Source organism: Anabrus simplex, chromosome 2 (genome assembly GCF_040414725.1).
Source record: "Anabrus simplex isolate iqAnaSimp1 chromosome 2, ASM4041472v1, whole genome shotgun sequence".
Classification (NCBI taxonomy): domain Eukaryota; kingdom Metazoa; phylum Arthropoda; class Insecta; order Orthoptera; family Tettigoniidae; genus Anabrus; species Anabrus simplex.
The window spans coordinates 841948024-841961628 of record NC_090266.1 but is presented as its reverse complement, the minus strand read 5'-3'; positions in this window follow the sequence as shown (position 1 = coordinate 841961628).

Below are 13605 nucleotides of genomic sequence, written 5' to 3'. Positions count from 1 at the left end.
ATTCCAGGTACTTTTTATATCAAATAAATGTAAGAAGAAAAAGCAATTAGTGGTACTATAAATAAATACTCCATAACAGAATTACTTGGAAATAAAACAAAACTGACGAACGAAATATTTGGATTATGGTTACTAACAGAAAATTTAAATAACTCGAATCTTATTACAAGTATTGGAGATATTAATTACACAAATGGAGAAGAAAAATTATAAGAATTTAAACCAATTACAGAACATTTTCGCGATTATATTATGCTTATAAAAATAACATTTTATAGAATGCGAAGGAGAAATTAAAATAGCAAATTTCTTGTAAAAAAGGAAGTATGCGGTGGTTTTATTTATTTATTAGATTCTAATGTGCAAACAATTACAGGTGTTAAACAAATTATTAGTAAAGATATAGAAAATATTATGCAATAATACTCGAATCCTGTCGCTATTCCATGTAAAATAGAATTGCCCGATGTAAAACTCGATATACTATTAAAAGAATTACTAGATATTTTAGAAGAACTTAAAAAAGAAAATTATTATATCTTATATTTAGATAAAACACAAGATTTCGCACGTATTTTTAATAAAGAAGAAATCGAGCGAATATTTAACAAATAATCGTAATTTTTTAATGCAAGTAGAATATAAAGAAGAATGTAATATAATAATTAAAAATAACAATTCTGTTGGAATAGACTGTTTAACTTGAATAAATTCTAATTCTAGAGTTAAAATCTACAGTAAACTTATTTTCCAATTAACAAGTCCAAGAGTTGATAAACAACTGGGAAACCATAAAATATCAATTGCCCAGATAAAAGACTAAAAGGAACATTTTCTTCTAAATTATTTACAGAACATGGGATAACGAGACAAGAAGCAACATAATATAATTATACGAACGAACATTTCCAACAAATACAGGAATTTAATCCAATACTGAAACCAAAATTCTACGATGATAAATAATTGCAGATATTTATTTTTGAGAGTAGCCATGTTTTATTTACAGAGTCTCTCTCCCTCCATGGGAACAGAACTCACCCCAGTGAGCGAGCTACCCGCTCGTGAAATGCCGGGACACTTCGGTTGATTTCGAGTACTGGCTAATTTTACAGTTTATTGAAAACCTTCTCGACGAGAGACTTTGGCGACATGGTTAATCCCGGAATAAAGGACTGAAATTATTAATAAACATTAAATTAAGACAGAATCCACAGGGTGAATTTAAATGCAATTAATCCCTGGGAGAAGTTGGTGTCCGTACTGGCTGATTTGCGGCACGTGTGAAGGTCATATCATAAGAAAGCGCGCCAAGTTACATGTCAGAAATAAATTTATTACACCCGTTTTAAGTATGGGTAAAATATAAAAACATCACCATTGTGAATTGTTATCTTAGTGGAATTTTTGGAATAAATGTCAGGAAGATTGGTCCATCGGTTGTGAAATTAGAGGATTGCACCACCAGGCTTCATGATCGGGATAGCGTCACCCCTAGTCTTATAAAATCAATCCCCCACATTTACACATTCTATCTGAAGGTCTGGGCGGAGGAACCCACGTCGCTCGTCTACAAGAAAGTGCGGGACTTGTTTTTTAAATATAACTTATGCTATATATTCATGTCGATGGTTCAAGTAGAGTATTTAATTGAAGGTGATAGAAAATTTCCTGAGCTTCCGCTGACGAAAACCGTGAAGGCATAGATATCTACTTGAAATACAAAGCTGATTTCATTTATTACATTGTGAGTTTGAAATTGTCAAAGGAGGTTTGGAGGCTAGTCAGATACAGGTCTGATTTTGTTATCTTTTGAAACACCTGGCCGAGTCGGGTGGATGAGAACAGAGTCCCCAGTGACACTTCGCAGTCGTCAGTAGAGAGAGAAATACGTTCGAATGATAACGAACGAGAATAGTGCGTCATTTGTGTGGTTATTAATTAATAGCTAGTGTAAAATCTGTGTATTTGTAAGTAATCTATAAGAAGACGATGTATTCTACAGTCATGTGCGGCTAACTCTGTGGTCAGCTGGCTATAATATAGCCAGAACTCCAAGATGACTACATTACAGGTCTGTCTATATTTTGTATTAATGTTGTAGATAGAATTTGTTTGTCCCAATAAACTTTCAGGTGCGTGTATCGAATTAGTATTAGAATGATCAGGCGAAGTGTTTATATTTCCGGTTGTCGTGTGAAACTCTTCAGGGCGGTAAAAATCGCGCTGAGAAATTAAAATTAAAATTCTTTGAGATATTGTTCGAACTGATTCAAGTTAGAAAAGTTATAACTATCATATAGTCGTGGTGGACATGATAAATTCGAATATCCGATGAGTTCAGAAAAAAAATCGAAATAATAACAATAATAATAATAATAATAATAATAATAATAATAATTACATCAAGATACAATTTGTTTTCAGTTAAAACATGCATGTAACCGTAATGTCGATTAAGATTTGCGTTCGTTTCGAAATCCAGTGAAGTCTGATAAAGTTATATTTATTCATGGAAAGTTAATTTTTTTGATACCGTGTATTTTGTGATATAGGAAACCACGGTGTATTATTTTGTCCATGAGGTCCGAAGGATGTAATGACATTATGAAAAGATTCTTATAAATTTGTTCGCCATGGGAATACCGAGGTTTGAAAGGTTCGGGGACAGGAAGAAATGGATCGTGTCGGAAAGAAATGTTAAGAGAATAGTTGCGTAGACGTTAAAGGCATAGGAAGCCTGTATTTCATGAGTAATGCCACCGTCATAATAGGCGATTGCGAAGATGAGATATTTCTGAGGCAGGCTGTATATGAGGTTCCGTTGCAATCCGGAACGGCTGACTACTTGTTGATGGTCAGATTTGAAGTGAGTGCGTTATAACGCCTATTATGATTTTAAGTCAAGAACTCCCCGTGATAAACAATTTCTGTAGAAGATTGTAGTTCTTGGCAGTTAAGTCCAAATGACGATTTATGTAAAATCAGCATAGTAAGCATAGTAAGCGACCTCAGGAACAGAAGGGCATTCTGAAACACGGTTGGTGTTATTTACTTGTTGTAACAAATTTCCATTCAGTATATATATATTTTTTATTACGAGACGACATGATCATTAAATCGGAAACATTGTGGGATGAGATATTGGACGTTATTAAAGGGATAGTCTGGTTATGTAGATCAATGAATTTCGCTTCACTGGATAGTTCGTGGATAGAGATGTTTAGAATAGTGAGATTGTAGGCGATTTTGGGCCTCACACTAGAATTACATTGCGGATTTTGCGATGGTGATGATTCCTGTTTTGGCGATATTCACGTAAATTAGACGAGTGCTGAATATTTATTATTATTTTTCCAAACTTCACTGCGTGTGTTGAGATCGTGTTTGAGTCGTGGATTGAGTAGCCGCGCGTTATTAAAATTTTCATTTCACGTTTTATTGATAAGAATGGATTTAGTTACATATCCAGACTTACGTTCATTCTGTGGCAAGCGTCATTTCATTGTGTTCGAGTTTCGACTAGGTTTCAAGCTAAAAATCAGTAATTATGTTTAATATTTCGATTTCGCCTGACATTTTTGAGGATGAGTAGACATCCCACTTTCCTCTCGACAATAGATTTAGGACGTTGCGCGTATCATAGTAGTATACTGATGTGTAGACATCCCCGTTTATGCTCAACGATAGATTTAGTATGCTGCGTGTGTATATAGATGTTACTGTTAGGGTGGGTGGACACTATGTAGCCTCGACGACAGGATTAGCGTGTCGTCTGTATATAATCAAGTCTTAGGTTAGGTGTTTTGCGAAGTGACTTGAACGATGGTAGTGTCTGCAGTAGTAAATTAATGCGAAGAGTGTTAGCAAAGTAATACTGAGGCCATGTTTCGGCACAATCCTTACCAGCTAGAAAGTGCTTACATACGATCATGGAAGCACTAGTGGCCTGAACGTGAGGGGTGTCCAGCATGGATACTGAGCTAACGGAGATTGATTATTACTGCTGTTTGCCACGCAAGTTGGAGTTCATTGAACTTTAATATTGTAATGTTATTTCTTGTGTTATTTATTTTGTCGTTCAGATGTCCGATATGCTTTGATTGTGCCGTGTGGACACTTAGCTTATTTGTGTGAGACTTGAGCTACGAATGCGGTTTCGATTCGTCAGCTGTTAATACATTTTATTTTCAATTTTCTTCCTTTCATGTTATAATAGGTGAGACTTTGGTCTATCAATAACTTGTAGTTAGTTTATTGGGACAAACGTAGGTAGACGCATTTGTAATGGTTGTCATAATTGTGGGAATGGAAAGATTTCCTTTGTGATTTCGTTTGGTATTTTTATATATTATTTTATCGTGTTGACTTGTAAGTTCATTAAACCTAACATAACCGTTTATAACCTGAAAGTTGGTTTTGTAACAATATTTTCAAGTGATTTACCACTTTTTCCTTAATTTCAGTGTTTAGCATTTCTTCTAAATGCATGATGAATAAGTGTTTCCTGCATTTCGCAGTTTTGTTCTTTCAGAACGACGTAACGTAAGGTTCTCTCGGATCGATTTGTTGTTGGTTCCTTCTGAACAGCTGTTTGGGTGATGTATGTTTCAGCATCGGGATTATTCCATAACTTAAGGGTGTCACGAGATGACAAGACATGGTGGAATTTTCTTTTTAATTATGACTGTGGTTGTTAAGTTACAGTGAAAACCATGCTTTCCAGTAATATTTCGCAACCTATCCAAAGCAACTGATAATCAATTTGGTTCGATTAAGGGTCCATTCGGCGGGTGTTCCCATATCCGACAGGGCATTAGACTTGTGGATAAGCTTAATTAAATATAAATCTGAAATTCTACTTGTTGAAGGTCAGATTTTCCAAGGATCGTGCGGATTAATTCTCAGTTATCGTTTGTATCAAAAGGTGCCCGATTTTCAGGTTTAATTTACGTTTTTCTATTTTTTTTGCTAGGGGCTTTACGTCGCACCGACACAGATAGGTCTTATGGCGACGATGGGATAGGAAAGGCCTAGGAGTTGGAAGGAAGCGGCCGTGGCCTTAATTAAGGTACAGCCCCAGCATTTGCCTGGTGTGAAAATGGGAAACCACGGAAAACCATTTTCAGGGCTGCCGATAGTGGGATTCGAACCTACTATCTCCCGGATGCAAGCTCACAGCCGCGCGCCTCTACGCGTACGTTTTTCTAGTTTTCGCTGCCCACTAATTTGTGATATTTTCTACTTTCCTCTGTAGAAAGTTCTTTGATAAATGTAAAAGATAACATTCACGCATTGCAATGTGACTGCGTTTAAATGTTAAGTAATAAATTATTTTCTGATGAATTATTTTATAAACACAATATTTTCCATTTGATAATTTAATAAAAGTTAGTAAGCACATACTTGCTCCTCATTTCAAGTAGTTAGGCTCTCTTCCGGACCCCATCGTTTGGTCAAGATCGTGACCGAAATATTCCCGATACGAACCCAAGATTTAAGAGTTCGATATGGCTCTATCGCGGCAGCTGTGGCCGACCAACGATGGAACGGTAAGTTCAAGGGTTCAATACAAGATTATTTAGAATTATTAGAAAACTCGAGATAATATTAACAAACGCATCATTTTATTATGTTCCACTCGCGAAAATGCGGGAAAAATTAACGAATATTCTACAAAACATTTGTCTTTTTCTTATAGATCTATTACAATATGTCTATTGGGGTAACAAGTATACGAAAATATTAACGGGGATACAAGTTCTTTTACCAGAGAACAAAGTAAGAAACATACTTATTAAATATGTAATATCTGCTTTCAGTTTTAATTATTTACCAGTTAACTGTATAGAAACTCTAGAAGATCTAGAAAACTCTAATGTTATATCGCTAGTCCAAAAATGCTACATTAAATCTGGAGAAACCTATTTTTCTAAATCCAACAACTTTTTTCTACCATTTCTAAGTATTAGGATTAACTCGTACTAAAAATATTATACCGACTGTTTTAAGAAAGAAAAAATATTACACATAAACTCTATTCATATCCCATTAATGAAATTAAACCAATTAATACAATATTATTTCAGTCTACTAATAAAAGAGAACAAGAGCTATATAGAAAATATAGAAACCCAAGAGAGAAAACTCTTCTATTTGGAGCAAACAAGATCAATACAAGAGGAATATTACAAAGAACTGGAAAAATAACTAAAAATAGAAATAGAAGAAGAATTACGGGATTATTATAGCAATTGTTGGAAAGACTTAGATATAAACAATTGTGTTTATAATATATATGATTTTGAAGGAAATAATAAAAATAAGTTTCTGTATGTTGGAGCATTATGCATTGCGCGAAAAAGATTGAATAAAATCTGTTTATTTTATTAAAGAGCACTTAAGACTAAACTAATAAATATAAGTAAAAACAGAAGGTTTTAGAAAAGAAGGATTTGTTTTATCTCTCATAATGGGTTAGAAATAATATTTTTCCAGCAGAAAAACCTATTATGGAAATAAAGGTAAATGGTACTAAAAATTATAATGGAAATTCTTATCCTAATATAGAAGAATATAAACCCTTAGAGGCGTTAGAAAACAAAGAAAATAATTTGTATAATGAAGAAATGAAACAACAAATAGATAATGCAAGAAAAGGGGAAATTTTAGGAAAGGTAAAAGCAACCACGTAAAAAAAATTTGAATGTTTAGAAGAAGGAATATAATGATTTCTAGTTTATATAATATAGATTATAGAGACATATATATATATATAAATTCGAAAAGATAGAAAGTTGTTTAGTTCTTAAGGGATTCTAATAATTCCACGCAGAAAACAAAACGAACCTGGATTCTATTGTTTTATTTTAACAACTTCGAATTGTGGGACAATTATATTGTTTTCTTTAAGATAGTTTAAAAGAGCTTCCGTATATTCTATGAAAGTCCATGTAATGACCTTATATATAATTTTTAATATAATATTCTCCACTGGAACACCAAGGATCCAAATCTTTCGCTTATTCTTTATTATAAACTTGGTATGCTTTATAATCTAAATATGTAAATAACAATCTTATATCATACCTTTAGTTATATACATTTCTACATCGGAACTTCTAAGAGCTATATCTTTAGGTAAAACTAGTTTATACATTTTTAACAAAAACATTTATTAACTATAGGGGTGAACGATTTAGTTCACCCTTTATACAAACAATATAAAACCAAATACAGAATATTTACTTAAATCTAAGGAAAATCGAAATAAATTTATGTTTAATAATACGAGTTGCAACAACAACAATTTTCAATTTGTTGTTAAAACTTCTAGAGTATCTAACTACATATTAACAATATTAAAGGGGACCACTAGCACCCACTTAAGAGACAACGGAAAAAGAAAATTTTTAACTATTTTAATAAAAATGTTTTTCCAGATTTAATATAACATGTTTGGACAATAGACATAATATTAGAGTTGTCTAGATCTTTTAGTGTTTGTATACAGTTAACTGGTAAATAATTAAAACGAAACTCAGATATTATATATTTTATAAGCTTGTTTCTTTCTCATTGGCTCTCTGGTAAACGAACGTTTATCCCCGTTAATTTTTTCGTATTCTTGTTTCCCCAATAGACATATTGTAATAGATCTTTAAAAACAACACAGCAACTGTTTTGTAGAATATTCGTTAATTTTTCCCGCATTTTAGCGAGTGGAAAAGAATAAAATTATGCCTTTTGAAAATATTCTCTCCAGATTTTTAATAATTCTAAACAATCTTGTATTTTATTTTATTTTATTTGTTGGAAATTTTGTTGCTTCTAGTCTAGTTATCCCATGTTCTTCAGCTAATTTACAAGAAAATCTTCCTTTTAATATTTTATCTGGGCAATTTGAAAAATCTATGATATTGTTTCCTAGTTGCTTATTACTTCCTTGACTTTTTTTTTGCTAGTTGCTTTACGTCGCACCGACACAGATAGGTCTTATGGCGACGATGGAACAGGGAAGGGATGGGAGTGGGAAGGAAGCGGCCGTGGCCTTAATTAAGGTACAGCCCCAGCATTTGCCTGTGTGAAAATGATAAACCACGGAAAACCATTTTCAGGGCTGCCAACAGTGGGGTTCGAACCTACTATCTCCCGAAGACTGGATACTGGTCGCACTTAAGCGACTGCAGCTATCGAGCTCGGTCCTTGACTTGTTAATTGGCAAATAAATTCATTGTAGACTTTAACTCTAGAATTAGAATTTATCCAAGTTAAACAGTCTATTCCAACAGAATTGTTAATTATAAATATTATTTTACATTCTTCTTTATATTATCCTTACATTCGAAAATTACAATTATATTTTAAACTAGCAATTGCGCGCGACTTCCCTCGCGTGGATTTCTTAATTTGATCAGAGAAATCATTCCTCGGCATTGTACTAAGAGACAATCTGAAAATGCCTAAAGTATAAAAAACTCACCCAAAAATTGAGTTTGATTTAATCCAGAAATACTTGTAAACCATGTTTGTGGTATAAACTTTTGGATATAAGACGACCATGCGACATAGAACTGTACATGCGAGAAACAGTCTTCTATCAGGTCAAAAAATAAATACATGTTTCTATATTTTTAAAGGAGATTCCAAATACCTATTCCCATATCTCTAACATATTCAACTTTTGAGACATGCTTAATTACCCCATAAAAAGAATTCAACCCATTGATCAGTCTTTCTCCTACCCCATCTATGCGTATTTTCCGAAAACAAAAATACATGTTTCCTTATTTTTAAAGTATATTCCAAATAAGAATTTTCACGTCTGTAACATTTTCAGTTTTTAAGATATGAGTATCCTCATAAAAAACAGTTCAACTACTTTTCACTACTTTTCACCCCCTGCTAAGTGCCCTCTCCGAAACAAAAAGGTACAGTTTCCTGTATTTTTAAGGGACTTTCCAAATGTCAAGTTTATTGTCTCTAGCATGTCAGGTTTTTGACATATAATGCAAAATGAAATGGTGTATGTCTTTAAGTGCCGGGAGATTCCAGGACGGGTTCGCCTCGCCAGGTGCAGGTCTTTTGATTTGGCACCCGTAGGCGGCCCTCGCGCCGTGATGAGGATGAAATGATGATGAAGACAACACATATACATACCCCCAGCCCCCGTGCCAGCAAGGCCAGCACGCTAACCATTTAGCCATGCAGTCGGGCGACATATAATGTAGATATACCGGTACTCATTTTCAAAATTCACCCGCTTTTCCAATTCGTTTCAGCCCCTCAATTGGATTTTCCGAAAGCAAAAGAAAATGTATTATTCATTATTTTTAAAGGATATTCAAATACCAGTTTTCATGCCTGTACGTCTGTAATACCTTCCTTCCGTTTTCGAGATAAATGTATACTCATAAGAATTATTCAACTTCTTATTCCTTTCTTTCTTTCCACACCTCTCCCGCCTTAAGTGGACTTCCCGAAAACAAAGAAACACGTATTTCTTTATTTTGAAAGGATATTCCAAATACTAATTTTCACGTCTGTAACATCTTCAGTTTTTGGGATATAGTTATACTCATGAAAGTAATTCAACTCCTTTTTCACCGCCCTTCTTACCCGTTAAGTTGATTCTTCCTCGCCAAATGTGCGTGTTCCTTTATTTTTAAATGAAATTCCAACTACCAACGTTCACGTCTTTAACATTTTAGTTGAAATGAAATGGCGTATGGCTTTTAGTACCGGGAGATCACAGGACGGGTTCGGCTCGCCAGGTGCAGATCTTTTGAATTGACGCCTGTATACAACCTGCGGGTCGTGATGAGGTTGAAATGATAATGAAGACAACACATACACCCAGCCTCCGTGCCAGGGAAATTAACCAATGGTGGTTAAAATTCCCGACCCTGCCGGGTGTCGAACCCAGGACCCTGCGACCAAGGCCAGCACGCTAACCATTTAGCCATGGATCCGGACAACATTTTTAATTTGTTCAGATATAAGTACTGTTCGGAGATAAGAAGAATGCACATGTCCGGCGAGGCACGGGGCGAAGGGGTTTTCTCCAGCAGAGCCAGTGACGCAATGGTTACCATAGCAACTCCGCTACTACCCAGGCGACTTTATATGATCTTCTACTGGCAGCTCTTCGCTCTTGACAGTTGTAATCCAACAAACTGCAAAGTGTGAGTCAATGTTTTCGTGTGGCAGATAAGAGCAGACAAGAGCCGATCTGTCTGGACAGAACAGGAAGTTCGTGCTTACAGGCCACATTCCTCATTATTGCATTCTTCTCATCTCTACACAATATCCTCATACAAAGAATTCAACTAATTTTTCAATTCATTCACCCTCTTAAGTGGATTTTCCATAGGAAAAAAGCACACGTGTTTCTTTACATTGAAAGAAGATTCCAAATATATATGTTCATGCCTCTAACTTCTTCAATTTTTGACATATAAGTATCCTCATAAAATAATTCAACTCGTTTTTCACTCCAGAACGTTAAGTTGATTTCCCCCCTCCAAAAATGCGAGCTACTTTATTTTTAAGGTGATTCCAAGTAAAAATTTTCACGTGTGCAAAATTAAGTTTGTGAGATAAAAGATTCTCCATAAAAAGAGTTAGATTTTTCACTTCCTTTCGCTCTCCGCCCCTTAAGTGACTTTTCCTAAAACCAAAAAAAACCGTGCTTCCTTGTTTATAAACGAGATTCCAAATGCCAATTATAACGACTATAACATCTTCAGTTTTGAGATATATGTATCCTCATAAAAAGGAATTAAACTCCTTTTTCACCGCCCCCGCCCCAAGTTGATTCCCCAACCCCCAAATGCGTGTTTCTTTATTTTTAAAGGAGATTCCTATACTATTTTTCACGTCTGTAGCATCTTTAGTTTTTGAGATATAAGTATCCTAATTAAAAGGATTCAACTCTTTTATCACTCCACCCTCGCCCGTTAAGTTGGTTACCCCCCACCCAAAAAATGCGTGTTTCTTTACTTTACAAGGAGATTCCAAATACCTATTCCCGCGTCTGTAACCTTCAGTTTTCAGATATAAGTTTCTCCAGAAAAGTATTCAATTTTTTTACTTCCTTTCACACTCCCCACTCAAGTGAATTTTCCAAAAACAAACAGTACTCGTTTCTTTAAAATAGCTTCCAAATACCAATTATCACTTCTGTAACATCTTCAGTTTTTGAAATATATCTATCCTCGTAAAAGTAATGCATCTCCGTTTTCATTCCCCCTCTACCAATTTGATTCCCCCCCCCCCACATAAATGCGTGTTTCCTTAATTTTGAAGCAGATTCCAAATACCAGTTTTCACGTTTATAACAACTTTAGATTTTTGTATGTATATATACATTCTCATACAAATAATTCAACTAATTTTTCAATCCTTTCTGCAACATGTTAAGTTTTTGAGATATACTGTAGATACGCTCAATTTAAAATTTCACCCTCTTTTTCAGTTCCCCTTAAGTGGATTTTCCAAAAAATATTTATGTTTCTTTACTTTTACGGGAAATTCCAAATACCAGTTTTCAAATCTGTAAAATATTACGTGTCCAAGGTTATTTGCAGATAAAGTCTTTTTAGAAATTCACCCCGTTTGTCACTCCTGTTCATCCCCTATTCACTGGATAATCCAAGAACAAGGAAATACGTGTTTGTTTATTTTCAAAGGAGATTCGAAATACCAATTTTCACGTCTGTAAACTTCTAAGATTTTGAGATATAGAAATCATCACTTTAAATATTCACCCCCTTTACGACGGAATATCCAAAAATCCTCCCTTATCGAGCACCTACATGTTAATATGAATAGATCCCCAAAATTTCATTTATTTATGTCCAGTAGTTTTGGCTCGGCGATGATGAATCTTTTTCTTTTGCTAAGGGCTTTATGTCGCACCGACACAGATAGGTCTTATGGCGACGATGGGATAGGAAAGGCCTAGGAGTTGGAAGGAAGCGGCCGTGGCCTTAATTAAGGTACAGCCCCAGCATTTGCCTGGTGTGAAAATGGGAAAAAACGGAAAACCATCTTCAGGGCTGCCGATAGTGGGATTCGAACCTACTATCACCCGGATGCAAGCTCACAGCCGCGCGCCTCTACGCGCACGGCCAACTCGCCCGGTCGGTGATGAATCAGTCAGTCAGTCAGTCAGTCAGGACAAGTTATTTCATATAGCCTATATAGATATTCGCACATTTCTTCTTTATTAAAAATACCTGCGAAATCTTGTGTTATATCTAAGTCTAATACATAATCATACTTTTTCTAAGTTATTTCAAATTATCTGGTAATTCTGTTAATAGTGTATCCAGTTTTTCATCGAGCAATTCTTTTTATATGGAATAGCGCCAGGACTCGAATATTTTTGCATAATAATTTCTATATCTTTATTAATGATTTGTTTAGCACCTTTAATTATTTGCACATTAAAATCTAATAAATAAGGAATATTTTCTTTAACTCCATGTTCTGCTAAATTAAATTTAGAAAATCTAGATCATAAAGTAATATTAAAACCACTACAGGCTTCCTTAATTTTACGAAAAATTTGCTACTTTTCAATTTTTCCTTCGCATTCTATAAAATATGTTTTTTATAACCATAATATTATCGTAAAAATGTTCTGTAATGGGTTTAAATTCTTGTAATTTATGTTCTTCATATGTGTAATTAATATCTCTAATATTTGTAATATGATTCGAGTTATTTAAATTTTCTCTTAGTAACCATAATCCAAATATTTCGTTGGTTGGTTTTGTTTTATTTCCAAGTAATTCTGTTATGGAGTACTTATTTGTAGTAGCACTAATTGCTTTTTCTCCTTCCATTCATTAGAAATAAAATGTTGCTGCAATATATTTTAGAAATTTTTATTAACTTATATTTGTTAAAACTTTGTAGGATATCCAGAAAAAAGAGATGTAGCCCAAACAGGGTAGCGGAAAGGAATGTATGATGATTTTCTTACCTATATGATGCTTGTTTTTTGCAATTTTTTAAATTTTTATTTTATAGAAATATTCATTTTTCATATTATTTCTGAAAATGTTTAATTTTGGAGGAAAATATATAAAGTTCTAAGAAAAAATGCGGGAAATAATGAAGTTAAAAAGTGGTAGGGCCGATATGGTGCAGAGACGGCAATTGCTATCTAGTTACACAGGAATTTGGATGAGTGAAGTATAAATACTTCCACTATTAGTAACCTCAGCAGCAAGTAGGATAGAGTGGTTAGCTCTATGCCCGGTCATCTTTGACCCAGTAATTAACCTCGTACTCATTTTTGGTGTAGGCTGAATGTGCTTCAGGCCATATACCTCCCCAGACGTGTAAATATCATTTCTAATTTTTTCAAGTTGATTGTTAGAAATCAAACCCACTTCCTACCGGGTGAAGCTAGCACGTATTTACCGCCTCCGCATTGCAGCCCCTAAGAGAAGAAGAATAAGACGGAGAAGAACAAAAAGATATTAAGGTTTTAAAAAGACAACACGGAAGTTCTATAGAACATGCAGAGGAAAATGATCGAATTACAAGGCACCTCGTCTATTTCAAACATCCGGATGAGACTCTGGAAACAAA